At 32.6% G+C, this 19,841-nt stretch overlaps 1 long non-coding RNA gene across 1 annotated transcript; it reads right to left on the reverse strand.

The window, feature by feature from the left end:
- Window positions 1-233: 233 nt before the first annotated feature.
- Window positions 234-19,659, reverse strand: LOC139359082 (uncharacterized). The gene is made up of 3 exons (XR_011614702.1): window positions 17,766-19,659; window positions 14,157-14,225; window positions 234-13,860 (listed from the first exon to the last, which is right to left on the reverse strand). It is a non-coding gene; the product is annotated as an uncharacterized lncRNA (long non-coding RNA).
- Between the last annotated feature and the right edge of the window lie 182 nt (window positions 19,660-19,841).

Below are 19,841 nucleotides of genomic sequence, written 5' to 3' on the forward strand. Positions count from 1 at the left end.
CTCCCACACAACCAGCCAGCTCTGTGTGTATCACTCTTTCTCTATTGCAATTCCCCTGTCTTGATAAATCAGCTCTGTCTAGGTGGCGGGCAGGGTAAACCCATTGGGCAGTTACACTATTACACAGAGTTTATGAAATGTAATATTCTTCAATCTGTTTTAATAGTTTACATATTTGCAGTTAATGTTTTAATTTTCTATAACTTTTCAAATTTCTGACTTAAAGCTGTTCATAATGCCTTTTCAATCTTGATCTTAAATTTATTACTGCCCAACAGAACATTTTTGAACAGATAGTAATTTCTATTGATTTCTAAAATAAGCTACAATTTGATTACAGTTACAAATAGAGCTTAGTGGTTTCAACTGCTAAGAAATATAAGCTAACTTTTATATATCTATGTTACCATATAAACTACATGCTATATGACAATATGACAGTATGGTTATATACCTTTATACTTATATATAAATATATACCTATAGAATATACATTGTATACAATACACATATACGTTGTTTATGTGTATGTGTATTCACAATGCAAGATAAGAAAAAGATTAGTGATATTAAAATGACATTTCAAATGATACAATCATGATGGAGTTGAAAAATATAAATTAAACCTTGTCATACTTACCAGTGACAGTGTTACATTTGATGCACCCCATAAACAGATTCTTTTTGTAAATTCAATATTAATTTTTACTTAAACTTTCAGTGTTTGTAGAATTCCATTTTGTTCCTATTTTTCTTTTATTGATGACCTAATTTCAGAATCTGCATTTGTGCTAGTTTCACGAATTCACTATTCACTTACAACATGTGGCTATATTGTATATGTGTGTATGTGTGTATATCTTTATATATGTGAATATATATTCATTTATTTGTAACAAACTTTTTAGTAAGGGACTAATGATTTTATTATTCACCTTTTAATATCTAAGCAATGTGCAATTATATACCATCTGAAGTTTTACGAAGGGAAATCAGGGAATATCTCTGATTTCACTGATTTGTACTTATCAAACTATACCTGCAAGGGATTGGATAATAGCTAACATCCATCCATTTCTTGTCAACATAAATACCTGAAGGTTTTTTTTTCCTTAAACAATTCTACAAGTAATAACAACTCAAAAATACAAATCTTTTTGTAACAATTTGACTAATCTAAATATTACATGGCTCAGAGAGAGTGTAATTTTAACACAAAAATAAGTGCCATGCAAGTAGGTAATTATTAAGGATCATTATTTTGAAAGACAACAAAACAAAGCAAGATGGAAATGGGCATTTTTGAGGAAGACCACGTAGGTAATGTACTGGTTGTCCCTAACTTAGGACGGTTTGACTTAAAATTTTTCAGACTTTTCGATGGATCAAAAGTCATGTGCATTCATACAGGTACTTTGGGTACCCATACAAACATTCTGTTTTTTACATTCAGTGGAGTATTTAATAAATTGCATGAGATATTCAACATTTTATTATGAAATAGGCTTTTTTTAGATGATTTTGCTCAAATGTAGGCTAATGTAAGTGTTCTGAGAATATTTAAAGTTGGTTAGGCTAAGCTATGATGTTTGGTAGGTTAGGTGTATTAAATGCATTTGACTTAAGGATATTTTCAACTTAAGATACACTTATTGGGACTTGACCCCATTGTAAGTCAAGAAGAATCTGTATTTCCCATTACATTTTTAAAAGACTGCACAGGGGTGAAGTAACCGATAGATTCCTGTGACTATTTTAATTATTCTCTCTAGCTTTGATGATAAACCTACTTTCATAGCCAAATTAATATTTTTCCCACCAACAAATGAGTATTTTTCCGCCTAACAAGAGGATTTTTTTTCCTGTATTTTTCCCTGTATATGTTTTATTTTATATAAACTACCAATGTATTTTTATCATGTTGCTGCTGAAATACATGTAAGTCCTATATTCTATAATTAAATTTTACATGATATGTTACTGTATTAGGCTGCACAAAATAGGGTTTTTTAAAAATCCCTATAATCAGAAAAATACTATAAAACATAGATTTCCTTTCTGAGCATGCTTTATTACTAGTAATTTCTGCTAATTTTTCACTTGGCTTTGTTTGACATTGCTGGTGCTTTAGTTTTAAAGTTAAAAACCAGATGTAGTGGTCACACACCTGTAATCCCAGCTGCTTGGGAGGCTGAGGTGCAAGGATTGCTTTGAGTCCAGGAGAAAAAGACCAGACTGGGCAACATACTGATATACCCCTCTCAAAAAAGGAAGAAAATTTAAAAAGTTAGATACATGAATTATTGAGTGAGTATTAGATGTGTAACAAGGCTTCTAGTATAAATTTATATTCACATGTATTAAAGGATATACATATTTCTAGATAAATATTCAAATTTTTTCACAATGAAATTGAGAGTTGCATATGCTGTGGTGCCCTGGTGAGGGCAGCAAAATATTCAGCCTGATTTCATTTGATTTAAAAAAAAAAATTTAATTGACAGTAATTGTATATATAGAATACAATGTGGTGTCTTGATATGTGTATACATTGTGGAATAATTAAATCAAGCTACATATCCATCACTTCATATACTTACCATTTTTTATGGTGAGAATATTTCAAATGTACTAAAGCAGTTTTGAAATATGCAATACATTATTTTTAACAATAGTCACCATACTGTTATAGATCTCAAACACTTATTTCTGCTATCTATGTGAATCTATGTACCATTTACCATCAGCTCTGTATTTCATCCCTGCTACCCTACCCTAGCTTTTGGTAAGCATCATTCTAATTTCTGCGTCTATGAGATCAACATTTTTAAGATTCTATATACAAGTGAAATAATGGAATATTTGCCTTTCTGTACCTGGCTGCTTTCACCTGGAATAATGTCCTACAGACTCATCCATGTTGTCACAAATGACAGAATTCTCCTTTTGTAAGGCTGAGTAGTATTCCATTGTGTATGTACCTCAGATATTCTTTGTTCATTCATCCCTTGATAGACACTCTAGTCAATTCAAAATTTTGCCATTGTAAATAATGCTTCAGTGAATAAGAGAGTACAGATGTCTCTTCAACATACTGATTTCTATTTATTTGGATATACACCTAGAACTGTGATTGCTGGGTCATATGGCAGTTTTACTTTTAGTTTTTGAGGAACCTAATTACATTTTGATTTTAAAAGGCAGATACTCTTCTGTACAAACTACAGGCTATTGGAAAATCTGAACTGTAGCTCTTTAGTCCAAAAGAAAGCATTCCCAGAAAAACAACTGTATTTCATATCAGAACAATTACTGTATCATTATTGTTTTCTAAATCAGAGTAGCTGTATTCTCGAATTCAGTCATTCATTCTTCACCAGCATTAATATATCACAGTTACAGACCTACCAGAAACCTTAGGAATCACCTAATATAAACTCAAAAGATGTGAATATATCTGTAGTTGGTATCTAGAAAAAATGTACACTGTTAATAGTTCTGGAAAAAAATGCAGTAGTTCATATGTTGCGTGCATGCTTTCTAATCTTTTTCCTTTTTATTTTATTTTTTTTTTGTGAGACAGAGTCTTGCTCTGTCACCAAGGCTGCATGAAGAAACTTAAGTTCAAACTCACATTATTGGAGTTTCCACTGTGACAAAATTGAAGTGGCTTTAGAAATCTGAAATGAAAACTTAACATTTCAGTCTTTTTAGTGATGTGCTCTATGTTTCTAGTTACATCAATAGTATAATAATTTGTGGAAAGCACCCCCCACCCAGTGAAAATATTTCAAGGAGCTCAGGGCATGTCTCTTGCTATCTTCCTATTTGCTGTTTTAAGAAGTGATTTTCATATATGTTTAACTGATACCATAATTTTGAACATCAATAAGTCAGCTGTCCATAGTTGTGGCTCCCATATCAGTTAAACCAACTTTGAATGGAGAAATATTTTGAAAAGTAAAAATAAACAATAATACAACAATAAGTACTAACAAAAATTTAAAAATACTTTTAGTATAGCAACTATTTCCACTGCATTAGTTATTACAAGAAATTTAGAAGTGATTTAAAGAACATGGGAGGATGTGCATAGGTTCTATGCAAAAACTATGGCATTTTATATGAGGTACTTGAGCATAGGTGGATTTTGGTATCTTCGGGGGACCACTCTTCCACAGATAAGGAGGGACAGCTGCATATACTTCTAGTTGATAAAGCTCAGAAATTACAAATTCATCCTATTCTCTGAGCCACTAAACGAAAAAGGAATTAGTGGTGTCGTATCTTATTTGACACATAGAATTACAAATTTGATATTGGTGATATATTTTATTTTGGAGACTCAAAGAATAAATATATACTGTGAACCTACTAAAAGTGAGTGCAAAACATAATTCAATTTTAAAGTACATACAGCCTAAGCAAGAAAATCAGTTAATGGTATGTTATAAATTAAGAAAACTATATGTTGAAATGTTTGGTATTTGGGAATTTATAATTTGTAGACAAATGAGAAGCAAAGACATACAGCAAAAAAGAAGTGCAAATAAGTTAATTTCATGTTGTAATTATCATCCATTTATTCATTTGAAAATTTATTTATTTTATTTTTTACTTTTATTTTTTTTTCGAGATGGAGTCTCGCTCTGTCACCCAGGCTGGAGTGCAGTGGCACAATATCTGCTCACTACAACCTCCGCAGTGATTCAAGTGATTCTCCCAGGTTCAAACGATTCTCCTGCCTCAGTCTTCGGAGTAACTCAGACTACAGGCACCTGCCACGACGCCCAGCTAATTTTTGTATTTGTAGTAGAGACGGGGTTTTGCCAAATTTGCCAGGTTGGTCTCGATCTCCTGGCCTCAGGTGATCCGCCCGCCTCTGCCTCCCGAAGTGCTGGGATTACAGGGGTCCGGCCTTATTTGAAAATTTATTTTGGTTATCTACTTTGTTTAAGTTATGTATTCTCATTCCCTGTAGGCAATGTCTGGGGAAGATATATAGTTGTTAAAAGGTAAATTGATGTGAGTAAAATCAGAATTAAAGAACTTACGTAGATGTACTTTCCAGGGCTTTACTCTTCTCCTTAAAGTTATTAGACAGCCTTTGTCTCTGACTTTCCTCCTGTTTTGCTCCATTTCTAATGCTTTTCTCTCGTTTTTAAGTTTTCAGCTGTGATACTACTCAAATGGTATCAGTTTTATTTATCCAAAGAGCTAGTATTTAGTGTGAGTAGCACATATATAAGGTGATGTATCACATACTAATTTGAAAGTATAACTTCCAATCTATAGTCAGTAAATGAATCTTGTTATTGTGCTTCATACAATGTACCAACTACATTATTATTTTTAACACTGGTGTGTGTATGTGTGTGTGTGTGTGTGTGTATATATATATATATTCATACATACACATAAATTCAAAGTTTACAATGTGTAATGTGAGATGGTACCTACATATAATAGAAGCTTGACTATGATGAGACTGGTAGGGAAATGTGCCATATGAATTCTACTAAGTTTACACTTAGGTTTATTAGAGAACAAGCATTAAAAAGGGGCCATCCTTTTGCAGAATTTTCTATGGGTCTAATGTTTGGTTTTTACACTCCTCTAACATGTTTCCATCATAATCTTAACAACTATCAGACCTTTTGATAAAAATACTGTTTGGAGAATCAGATGAAGATTCTAGGTATGCATTTGGGTTTTGCTCAGCCGACTTCCTATAGTTTTTCCTTTTAAATTATTTTACAAACAGCCAAAAGCAAGTAAAATAATGGTGCACTTAGATAGCTAAGATACAGTGATTTATAGTTGATAAAGCTTCATTATGTACATCAATTCTCTAATCCTCATAACATACACAGGAGTTAGGTAGGGCATGATTAAAGTGAGTTGTGCATCTTTTATTTTTCGAGCTACAAAGAGTGATTGTATTTATTTTTAAGCATTAATTAGTATCCTTTGGAATCTAAGTTCCTCCACCTATTTCAATTATGTTTGGCATATTTTCTACCTCAAGTTTTTACTAAGTTTTGAGAATTGTTAACCTTAATTTTTGTAATTTTTAAATCTTGTAGCTCAATAGTTGGCTAACATTGAAAACCTCTCCTTCTTTTCTTCATATTTTTCTCTCTGTTTTTCTTTTTGTTTTAAAATTTATTTTAATTGAGACATAAAATTATATATATTTATTGTGTCTAATATGTTATTTTGAAATATGTAGACATTGTAAAATGATTAAATGTAGCTAATTGACAAATGCATTACTTCACCTACTCATTATTTTTGGACAGTGGATGAGAAAACTTAAAATTTACTCCCTTAACAATATTTAAGAATACAATACATTGTTATGAACTATAGTCACCATTCTGTACAATATATCTTTTGTACTTATCTTTCCTATCTATCTGAAGTTTTGTATCCTTTGACTAACATCTCAAACTTCCTTCCACCAATTAATAATAAATAAATAAGGAAGCCTGGCCAACATGGTGAAATCCCATCTCAAATGAAAAATACAAAAATTAGCCTGGAGTGGTGATGCACGCCTGTAATCCCAGCTACTCAGGAGGCTGAGGCAGGGGAATCACTTGAACCCTGGAGGCGGAGGTTGCGGTGAGCTGAGACTGCGCCACTGCACTCCAATCTGGGTGACAGACTGAGACTCTGTCTCTAAATAAATAAATAATATATTTTAAAAGAAATAACAAGAGCCTAATCTAAGCACTGTTTTGCATAGAATATAAATATTTCCTCTAGAGTATTATCTTTGAAGACCTGGACGTGTATTTCACCTCGTTCTACATGTGAAATAGTTCAAATTTACCATCATTCATTGTACAATTATGAGCATTTTTAAGCTTCTTAACCTTTTATTTAAAAGATAGAGTAATAGATATATAATACTATTTGAAGAAAGTTCCTAAAGCATATGGGGTCCATTTATATTTCTGGACGATGAACATTGTGAACATGGATTACATCAGATAATTAAAGAGTTCTATGCAGATTATTGGATCTTGGCAACCTATACATTCTTTGAGCACAGTGGTGCTAATTGACTGAAAAAATACTACGAAAACAGTCTTACAAACTCATGTGGGCCGGGCGCGATGGCTCATGCCTGTAATCCCAGCACTTTGAGAGGCTGCTGAGGCAGACAGATCATGAGGTCAGGAGTTCAAGACCAGCCTGGCCAATATAGTGAAACCCCATCTCTACTAAAAGTACAAAAAAATTAGCCAGGCATGGTGGTGGGCACCCATAATCCCAGCTCCTTGGGAGGCTGAGGCAAGGAGAATCACTTGAACCTGGGAGGCAGAGGTTGCAATGAGCCAAAATCACACCACTGCACTTCAGCCTGGGCGTGACAGTCTAAGACTCTGTCTCATAAAAACAAAACAAAACAAAAAAAAACTCATGTGTTTGCTCTATGGAGATAATATAGCTTCCATAATATTGACATATCTCAGTGTCTTTTATATGGAAGCCTACATTGAAGACATCTTTCTAAATTCAGTGCCTTTAAAAACATTTTGTTTTCCTAAGAAAACTACAGGTTTCCTCCAAATATTATGAAGCAACTCCCAATGTAGCATTTTATTTTCAGAATTTGACCACTTTCCAAAGGATATTTAAAAATGTCCTGCACCCCATGTACATTTTATAAATGGATATACACTATTTTGAAAGGTAAAATGTGTTTGGTTAAAAATGAGGGGGCATGAGCTGGGGTGATTAATAACTTACAAGCACTTTTTAAAAATTATGCCATCCTTACTGGCAGAGTGTGAAAAAAGAAAATACCATAATTCTATGAATTTGGCATCTTGTGAGTAGAAATATGGAATACAACTTACATATAAGCATGCCCTTTTAAAGTAGCAAAAGTGCAAAAGTGGTATTTCCCATTTTTACTTCAGACACCATAATACTCAGGTGTAAACCTGTAGCCACATTAAAATGGCTCTAAGGACCTTATGGTCTGCAGGTTGGGTGCTGATAGCCTTTTCTAATTTGTAGTTTCCCTAAGAATGTGGTTAGACTATACTTATATTTTGTTACCTTATTGTATGCACTTCCTATAAACTACCTCAAATCCTTTGTGGAACTAGACATGCTCTTAATTAATTGCCTAATTCTGTGCAGCTGCACTGTGCCATGCCCTCTGCCAGATGCTGGAAATACAAAGATAAACATGACATAATCCCTTTTTTCAAGTTGAAAATCCAGCCAATGTAACTCCCATTTTTGTGACACTTTGGAATAGCAAACTCTTCCACATTATCATATTTGGTATACACACATGGGAAATTTACAAAGTGCTTTAGGAGTATGTTTACTCTTTCTGGGCACTGAACTGAAACAATTATTTTTTTCAAAAATAGATCCACTGGGAAGATCTAGCTAATGTGTGAATACTCAAATCTGAATAGATTCTGTGACAATAACTATAATTTTGGTGATGTTGCTGTTTTTTTGCTTCTAAAGTGTCATTGGCTTTTCATTTTCATGAAGCAAAATGCATGCATCGTGATGAAAATCTGAGACTCTGATATATGTGTGTGTGTGTGTGTGTGTGTGTGTGTATATAAATGCCGATTAGGCACTAGTTCTTCATAGCTTTGAGAAGGAAGTGGCATGACCTCATGTGGAATAAAATGCCAAGAACCTAGAGGCAATGATCAGAGTATAACTTGATAGCATATTAAGAAAAATCTCAATGAATTTATATTGTTGAATCTTTAAGAACTTAAATATTGTAAATATCAAAAGCAAAATAATTTAATGTCCACTTACAAAATAATAGTGAGATATGTGTGCATATATATAAATAATTGTTTAATTTTTTATACAAAATAGAAGTAGAATATGACTATGTATCTGAGTGCTCTCTGTGGTTTATTTGGTTTTAATTTGAAATTTTATTTTAAAACAAAGCTATTCACTCTACCACTCTTTTGGCTTCACTCCCTTTTACCTCGTTGGTGAAGGAGGGATTCCTGTTCTTGGCTTCCAGGGATGGCCAAACACATGAGACCTAACTGGAAAAATAACATTGACAGTAGTTTGTTAGCCACATACACACACATCCTGGAGGAGGACACCGCTTGCTATGCAGAAACACAGGGAGGTTGCACTCGAGAACAGAATGAACAAGCAAGCAGAAGCTGGGGGAAGTGCATTTGTAGTAGTAATAGAGGATGTGCTGACCCCAGGTTTCCTCATAAGAATGTTAGTTGCTTCTTTGAATAATTTCAGACTGGCAGGGAAAGGAAACATATTAGGTTTTGGATGACATGGAGTGCAACTAGTCTGGCTGATAGGGGATCTAGTGGTGAGCCTTTCCCACTGGGTGGTGAGCCTTTCCCACTGGGTAAGGGACATACCTAGAAACAGCCAGAGATCTCACAGTTAGACCTTTGAGACTCTGTGAAGTCAAGAATGTCAAGTCAGCACAAAAACTTTGAAGCCTTATATTACATTTATAACACCAGGTCTATTTTTGAAAGCCTTCTATTATGAAGAATTGCTCAAGAGATATCCCAAATAGTTATAAAGCAGATTCTGAAAAGGAGCAGTCCCTTTCTTTCCAAAGAAACCATGGACATTAATATAGGTATAGAAATTTTTTAAAAAATAGTGTAGAAATAATGGAAAGGTGATTAGGGTCCCAGTCTAAATGTGTTTCTGTCATACCCATAATCATAATAAATTAGTTATGGGTATTCATTATGGGTTGCTGCTAATCTTAAAAAACATGTCAAAAATATAGACAAACAACCATGATTTATTAAAATTCCTAGTGTTAATTTTAAAATACAAATGAGTTGAAAATGCATTGCCAACAGAAAAAAGGTAGCATAATAATTTGCCATTCTTTAAGTATGCTAACATATCTAATATTCTCTGATTTTTAAATTTAAGGTAAATTAGAAAGTAAAAAATGCTTTGGCCTTTTAAACATTCTTTTGCAGTGAAGCTTAATGAGTATCTAGGTAATCTAAATCAAATATATAATATAAGAAATGCAACATGTTAAGGCTTATGAGGGTAGTTACGAATAAAATCAAGGTGTTATTTCATAGTCATATAATATGTATGAAAGTTAACTGAAATTACTTTAATATTTTATAGTTTCCTTCTCATTTAAGTATGATTTTTATAAATTTATAAAATATTTCTATATTAAATAAATCAAGTCTTCTGATTTAAATAACAGATATGATATTGGATTTTTTACATCTGAAATGTTTTTTTTTTTCCTATAGATTCAGATTTCAAAGTGGTAAAATCAGGTACCACTTTTTGTACTCACTCTTTTTTATTTGACATTGAATCCCCACTTTGTTTTTCTTGATTAAATGATGTTATACAATAAACCTAGAGTGTGTATAATAGCACTATTTGTGAACAGGCCCAAAATGATCTATATATGTTTTTATTATTCATAACAGTGCTATTCTACAGAGTTATTTTAGCTTCCTTAAATTATCAAGTGAAACTCATTATTTAATATAGTATATTTATCCTAGGGAAACATTTTAAAGTATTTCTCAAAAAGTAATACCATTGAAAATTAATATTTGCCACCACCAACTCACATTTTAACAGTCAATTTTTGTCAAATATTGGATAGATATCCACATAAAATTATCTCCAATAAATGGGCAAGTGATAACAATTATAGATACTTTAAAGTCATTTGTTTCTTCAAAATGTTATTAACACACTGTTACATAAAAGCCTGTTGCTGGACAAGTCTTCCATTTTGGGCTGTCAGGCTCATTTACAAGCTTCTGCTGTTGTTTTGCCAATAATGCAATAATGCTGTCTTGCCCTAAGAAGACTTTCACCTAGCAGCATATTAACACAGGATTTAAGAAGAAGGGACCAGAGGAGATTGCAGTGCAGCAAACTGTTTGCCAGAGGTATGTGTGCTGATGTTAGTTGTAATAGGCCAAAGTGGAATTAAAGAAAAAACAAAATTAAAGAAAAAGTCTCCTTTTAACAAAGATCAGGGGAGCTGTTTCAACATCTTTTGACTCACATTTTTGCAGATGTTTAAGTCCTATGAGCTGAACTACAATTTATGGAAACAAAAGTTAGCACCTAGTGATTTTTCTTTGAGACATCTCGTTGAGATAAGACATTTGATTTTGAGTTTTCAAGACCACCTCAGAGACAAAGTGCCATTCAGTATCTCCTAATGCTATTAACATATTTTGTGGCTGGTAATATTTCAGCAAGTCTTCCTTCAACAATATCATGAATAATAAATAAGTGACTAAACTGTGGTAAAATCTGTAGGAATAAACCATACATTCTCAATGGGGATTATATCACCCACAAGGGGAACAGTTTGAGTGGTGGCATCTTAGCTATTACAATGGTTTGTGGTCCTCCAAAGCACCATATAGTACATAAACAGTTATCTCTGGTGTGAAAGTTTCCCTTGGGAAGTTAGGAAAAAAAATTGCTAAAAGGGCTGCTGGGGTGAAGGAATGAAGATAGAATAAAGTTTTTGAGAGATAATGGTATGAAACCCATTCATTTAAGATTTGAAGCCATATACTTTGTTTACTTAGAATTAACACATCCAGTAAAAGGCAAAACTTGGCTGAATTGGTAAATTTGCAAATGAAATAGTAATCCTAATGTGGCAGTAAATAATCGTCTTCTGAATAGTTGCCTAATGATGTTGTAACATTAAAAAAACTGAAAACAATTATACTTTATAAAAGTTAAATATGTTATTATCACTGATTATTTTTATATTACTTTGGTCAAAGTAAATAAACGATAAAACTTACAAGCAAAGTTACAGGTTTTTTGTGTTTTATGTTTTAATTAATGTATTCATTTTCAATTTCAGAAGGAGTAAAACGTGGGGGAATTATTATCAAAATATTTTAAAATTCAGCTTGATAAAAAAAAGTGTAGAAGAGTATATTAAAACATCCCTTCAAATGAACATGAGAATTAAAATAAACAGATTTATTTTGTATTAATTTAATTATTGTTTTATACTTAATTTTTTTATTATACTTTAAGTTCTAGGGTACATGTGCACAATGTGCAGGTTTGTTACATATGTATACATGTGCCATGTTAGTTTGCTGCACCCATTAACTCGTCATTTACATTAGGTATCTCTCCTAATGCTGTCTCTCCCCCCGCCCACCCCATGGCCGATCCCAGTGTGTGATGTTCCCCGCCCTGTGTCCAAATGTTCTCATTGTTCAATTCCCACCTATGAGTGAGAACATGTGGTATTTGGTTTTCTGTCCTTGTGATAGCTCTCTCATAATGATGGTTTCCAGCTTCATCCATGTCCCTACAAAGGACATGAACTCATCCTTTTTTATGGCTGCATAGTATTCCACGGTGGTTTTATACTTAATTTTTAAATCATAGAGACAATATTTGCAATTTCTGGTAGTGATGTTCTTCAATAACAATTATTTTTATGCAGGTTGTATGCTAATAAACAAGCAATTTAAGGTAGCAAAAGTCACAAATGTTACAAATAACCAATTTAACTAAACGCAGCTAGAATAAAATAATATGCGGTCAGTCTAATGATATGTAAAAATCAATGGCTGTGTACAATAAGCCCAAAGTCCTTTTAGAAACCTACTGAAAAATAACACTTTGCTAAATTTGTTCTCTTCAAGTAAAACTATTATACCAAAAACTTCATGTAAGAAAACATTAAGTTACACTATGAGTTTTAGAATGTAAATGTGGTATCTGTTTTATACAATTACTTTTAACATAACTATTCAACTAGTAAACTTACTTTAAAGATGTTATGCATATTTTCACTATATTTGCAATTTATATGCTGATATATTTTCCATGCTAGTGAATGGATTTTTTTTTAGAGTGATAATTTCAAGCTATGCCATATTGGAAAACGGATTGAAGGGAGTAAAAAAAAAAATAGGGAGGCAGAGAATGTTACATAGACAATGACAAAGAATAGAAGTCATCCATTATTATATATAGAAGCTTATTTCTCAAAAATGAGTTACTATGTCAATTTTATTGAAAAAACAAATGAATCTAAAGAAGATTTAGTTACCTTAAAAAATCATTCTAATAAGAAGCAAGTTGAAACAGAAAACCACATTTCAGAAAACACACACATATGTGCATTTACATATATGTATGTGTGCATACTTATATTGTGCAAATCAGCTACTAGATAAAAGCTGACATCCTAGGTTTCACTGTAGCTATGTTGAAGGGAAAGGCTTTGGGCAATGCAAAATATTCTAGGAAAAGTATACCTTACTGTGATTTAGTTATGAACTTCAGCTTGAAATAACTGGAAACTGAGTATGTGTTGTACTTTTAAGATAAACCCATGTACCAAGCTATATTTAAAAATAGAGATAAATGACTACGATAGAGATGATTGTCCAAGAGGAAATAGGAACCTAGCTAGCTAGTCTAGCTACAGGGACACAGATACAGGCTGAATGGCATTAAACTTAAAACTGAACTTGACTTCTGGTCATGAATCTCAATGCCACCCTCAAAGTGACGCTCTGAGTTTTCAAATATGATTACAAAATTTAAATTTGTTTTCTCCTGTGTATTCACAATAATATTATAAAACTCTGAAACATCATGGTCTCAGATTTAGCCCTAGTTACCCACTTTTTGGTATGTCTTTAATAAGCTAGCATTTGAAAAAGGATTGACGGAATTTGCTGGGGACAGTGGCAATTTTTACATGAGAAGAGGTTCTAGTGGGTACATTAGTTATCAATACTTTCCTTCAGAGTGTCCCATGCAGAGTTTCCTCTTGAAATGTGATTTCAACCTCGAAGATAAACCCTGTGTTGAGAGAGATGTTGAATTACGAATTGTTCTCAGCACAATAATTCCCAACTCTAAAATTCAGCCTAAGATAAAACTTAATTTATGAAGTTTCCATTTATAAAAGGTTAGTTTGGGTCATCTTACATTCCAATGGGGAGGATAGAAAATAAATTCTCAGACTATGTAGAGCTTTAACAATAGGTGTTACACATTTTTAAATAAAAAGTCATTGAATAATATGCTATTTGCACTACTTCGGGTTTTCATACATTCTTAAATCTCTTACAACTTTCTGTAAAACGAGTCCTTACCTTAATATATACATAAATCTGTCTGGATTTCCCCATTCTCTTTTCATTTCTTGGCTTCCAGCAGCTCTCCTTAAAATATGAATAAATTACTTTTCTAATATTCGTTGAAGGTTATGAACACATATTTCAACAACAACCACAAATAGAGGTAAAATATGCTGTGTTCTTTAATTCTTATCATAGACATAAATGCTGCCCAACTTATACTTACTTTGAGGCAAGAAATCTGTTAATTATATAGCTTCAAACATGAATGATTCATGTCCAAATATGTTCTAGAAACAGGCATGATCAGAATCTGAATTTACAATTTAGGTTTTTTAATCCTATTTTTAAATTACCTAGAATATACTAGCTAGTACACTATTTATATCATCTTCATTTACATGTTACAAAAGGGAGAGATGTCCTCATTGTTAGGTATACAATATAATTAATTTATTGTATGAATGTGGAAACTTTATAAAGAAAAATTTTGTGTTATCAATATTTACTACTACAACAACCAGCATGAACCAAAACTTTTCTGGGAAAACAGGCACGCAGGGTCACCCTAGTCACATTTTAAGTCAGCCAGATTTTCTGATTTATTCAATCAGAAAAGACATTTTGTAAAAGGAAACTGGATGGCTCAAAGAATCTCTGGAAAGACCGGAGAAAACTAAGTTGGGTAGATGGACAGGAAAAAAAAAATGGTACTCTAATCAGAATTGGCTGAAATTATGCCATAGCACCCATTTGCTGAGGATGGTGCTGCTAATGCTCAAACCTGTGGGAAACCAGAATGTAACATCGCCCCCCTCTGTCCTGGACCCTGAGAACAAGTATGCTGGAAACCATTGCCACTACCATGCTGGGAACTCCACCTTCCTGCCATTGCTACTTCTAGTAGAGGTATCCTTCTATTCCTCTTCCCTGGTGTCACTAGTTCTCATTTCAAAATCCAGATATGTGAGTCCAGTTGGCCAAGCCAAGTCATGATTTACTCTGGCCACCATGAGACCTGGAAAAATGACTAATATTTTCATCTTTTATAATAGTTTATATGGTTTAGCTTTAAACAAGACTTAAAAGGTGAGAAATTGATCAATATTAGGAATAAGATAATATTTCCCCATATGAAAAGTGTACATATGAAAAGTGTACATCAAAGTATGATTTCTTAAGTTTCACGCCAACGCCTATTGTATTTTCACTGTTCCAGGAAACTGCTCATGTGTAATAATGCTTCCTCACAACCTAATGATTGCTGTAAGGGTAAGAACAGCTAATTTTTAACTAATTAGAAAATATGTAGTTTATACTTTAATAATATTTATTAGGCATACAATACAATTAATTCATTGCACGAATGTGGAAACTTTATAAACTAAAATTGTGTGTTATCAATATTTACTACTATAACAGCAAGCATAAACTAAAATTTTCTGAGAAAACAGGCATGCATGGTCACCCTACTCACATTATCCTTTGTCCTTGGACAATTCAAAATGTCCACAGGATTCCCCTTTTTTTATATTGTTATCAAAATTAATTACTAGTATACAGTGCTTTATAGAAATCTTTAAAAGGATGGTGTTGACCTTTTTATTAGCCAATTAGACACATGTAACTTACATGATGTGATTTAACTGCCATTACTAAAAGGTATCCACCTCTGTTAAATGTATCTCTCTACCTAATCTGCAATAGTGCATGTGATTATATCTTTAGAGATTTATTCTGGTTTTGCATTTTACATTTTTTGCACACAGTAGGCATTATATGATATATTTGTATCTTGTCTGTATGTGTGTGCCTTTGTCTGTGTAATAGATAAATAAATAAATGATTTTTAACATTATTCCTTTCCTGGAAACTGACAAAACAGTGTATGGGTATAATACTTGCTTTTTTTTTTTTTTTTTTTTTGACAGAGCAAAGGGTCTTGCTCTGTCACCCAGGCTGGAGTGCAGTAGCTCAATCTCAGCTCACTGCAACCTTTGCCTCCCAAGTTTGAGCGATTCTTCTGCCTCAGCCTCCTGAGCAGCTGGGACTACAGGTGTGCGCCTTCACGCCCTGCTAAATTTTTGGTAGAGCCGGGGTTTCACCATATTGACCAGGCTGGTCTTGAACTCCTGACATCATGATCCACCTGCCTCAGACTCCCAAAGTGTTGGGATTACAGGCATAAGTTACCACTCCCGGCCCAGAACATGGGTATAATACGTTTTTCCATCATATGAAACCTCTCAAAGAAACACATCAAATTTTGGAAGAAAAATACAATAATAAATACAACAAATATAATAATGTAACCAATGGGATAGAAAGAGAAATAAAGAGAGTAAAGTCTTTAATGGGAGAAAAATAAGATAATTTAGCCCCTTTGAGATTGTGTCATGGCTCTGAAAGGATTAACAGAATAGCAAATAATATTTTTATTTTTATACATTTTATAAATCCAATCAATAACCTAGACTTAACCTCACTGGGTCTTTAGATTAATGGTTTTTAATAATTTATATTCACAAGAGTTAATTTTATATTTACTTCCTTTTTCAAAAACAGGAATACATTCCTATCGTTAGCATCATCATAAATTATTGGTTGTTGACCAGGTGCGTTGTACTGTAATAACTCTTTGGGATATACAAAATGTATATCTCATTTTCTAGATAAAAAATTATAAATATATGCATAATAATACATAATAAAATATATCAAGGGCTACCGAAATAATTCATAGATTGCATCACTTTCCCAAATCCCTGGTTTGTGAATATACCTTGCCTCTGAGCCTTTTTACCCTTGTGATCTGTTCCACAAAGTTTATCACTATCTCACATACTGCCTTATTTCTGCTGGAGTGTACATCATACCATCTTTTGTGCCTGGTACACTGCTGGGTGTTAGATATTAAAAGATAAAAAATCTTATCCCTCTCTTCAAGAATGTTATACTTTATTGAAAACTCAGTCTTTTAAATAACTTATTTTTTTGAAGAAAAAAAGGAATGCAAAATTTAATAGTTGTTCTGCTGAATACCTTAAGGTGAAATGCAGTGAAATGTATAGGTGGCTTTGTCTGGAAATGATCCACAGAAGTGATATTAAACAAAAACATGTCTTAAAAGTTGAAGAAAAATAACAAAAGACAATGTACTCAATAAATAATCAGAAATTGAACTGTGTTTGCTCAAGTAAGTGGATAAGCATTGGCTTCACTTTAATGGTACGGAATGATTTGAAAATATGTTAGTGGGGTGTGGTGGCAAGCTTGTAGTCCCAATACTTTGGGAGGCTGAGGCAGACGGATCAGCTGAGGTCAGGAATTCAAGACCAGCCTGGCCAACATGGTGAAAACCCGTCTCTACAACAATACAAAAATTATCCAGGCATGATGGTGGGTGTCTGTAATCCCAGCTACTTGGGAGGCTGAGGCAGGAGAATCGCTTGAACCCAGGAGGTGGAGGTTGCAATGAGCTGAAATCATGCCTTTGCATGAATGAATAAATCGATTCCTGGATTAATGGATTCAGGGATTATCTCAGGAGTAGGACTAGTAGCTTAATAATAAGATGACTTGACTTGAGATAGCACATCAGTTCCCTGGACATGTGATACCTACATTGCCTCAGAAGTCTTCAGAGTTCCTGCCAGCAAGAAGGCCCTCACTAGATGCATCCTCTTTGACCATGAACTCCTCAGCCTTCATAACAGTAGAAAATAAATTTATTTTATTTATATATTACTCCGTTTTAGGTATTCTGTTATACACAACACAAAACAGATTAAGAATTCTAATTCCAGGAACCTATAATAAGAAAATAAATAATGATGTAAACATTGATTTATGTTTAAGTTGGTTCTTTGCTGCATTATTTATGAGAGTAAAATTCTAGAAAGAACTAAATATCCTATGGTAAAATTAGTCCTATGAATTATTTTGTGTCATACAAGGAATTAAGTCTCTAATAGTAGAACATGTTTAATAACATTAAAAATTTTCACAAATAAATGTTAAGTACAAAAAGCATGTTAAAAGTATATGTATATTTTTACAGCAGTAATCTCTGTGGATTTCAACTTTTTTTGTTGTTTTCTGTGTTTCCTAAAACCTATATAAGTAACATGTATTTCATTATCTTACAATATAATATATACTTTATAGGAAACACAGACTTTTTCTACTCTGTGTGATTATCTGCAAGGTCTTGTGAACATATAGAAAAGAGTAAAACAAGTGCTCAACAAATATATACTTAAGCATCAATTAATATAATAAACAATTGTGGAAATATAGATCCTTCTTATACTTGTAGTGTATGTAGTACAGTGTGATATATAGCTAAGAGTATTACCCTTACTGGGCAAAACTTTGGTTGCCTTATTCATGTTAAATAACAAAAATAATAAATTAGAATTTCTGAATATATAAAATTATATTTTGATCAATATTCTTTCCGATAAGCCCAATATAAGATTTATTACAAAAATGAGACTATATGAGAAACTCAGTTTTACTCCAAATAGCCAAACTTATGGCCCAAAGTAATAAAAAACATAAAGTGATGTGAACATAGGACAGTGATACTTTAAGCCACAAAAGAAAACGGTACGTGCATTTTGACGTGTTTTACTGAGATTGCTATTTCTTTGATGAGAAATAAAAGTTGCTAAGTTATAAGAAGTGATATACTATTAAAGAAATATTGTAAAAATATTGTATTAACTTCACCTTCAGTAATTGTGTAATATTTTCATTATCTTAGCACCCAATTCCTAGAATGTTACAATCTACAAAAATAAAATATGAAAATATGTGTGAGAATCTTACATTCTAAGCATATTTGTTTATAGGTACAATTGATTTGTAACCCTCTTGTAGTTTACAATTATTATCTCAAGATGAAAAAATTCACAATGACCCCTTTATCTTATGACAGTAGTAGATTAAACTCAGGACCAATGAATTCTCTCCCCCAGTGGTTATACTGTTTATTACTGGTTTCAAATCATAGCAAATATTAAATATGGTAACAATTATCCTGAGTTCAAATGTGAAAAGTCTAAGGAAAGCAAGAGACACTAGGTCTGTTGTAAAATCATTTTTAAAATGTTTTGGATTCAGAAAAAAAGAATGTGAAGGGATCAAAAAAATCAGAAACTATAATATATACTAGTATATGTTAAATATACTAGTAAGGAAACTGATCCACAGAAAGCTTAACCAGAGTCATAAATGGCATTGTATTACATATTAAGAACAAAGAGAGTGAAAAGCTTAGTAGAGTGAAAGCTTAGCTCAGGAGTCTGTAGCTTTGTTACCATAACAAAATCAACTGATGTTTTTTAATCTTGGTAAATTACTCAGTGTTACTCAGCCTCAGTTTCCACATCCATAAAATAGGATCAATTTGACTATTAACCAACAAGTTATCTATAGTTCTCTGCAATAAAAAGTGTTGTGGATGAGGGAAGAGTAAAGATAGACTTCCTATATGTAATTTTGTATTTGTTAAAAAAGTATCACTTTTACAGTTAAAAATTAGAACAGTAATTTTTAAAGTTATTGTGAAGATTAAATAAACTGAACAAAAAATGTGTGTTATAAATTCTACTTTTTCATTTTAAAAATGTAGTACATATGTGGAAATATCTATAAATTTGATGCCATTTGGGAAAAAATGGATAATTAACTGAA

The sequence above is a fragment of the Macaca nemestrina genome, chromosome 16 (assembly GCF_043159975.1).
Source record: "Macaca nemestrina isolate mMacNem1 chromosome 16, mMacNem.hap1, whole genome shotgun sequence".
NCBI lineage: Eukaryota > Metazoa > Chordata > Mammalia > Primates > Cercopithecidae > Macaca > Macaca nemestrina.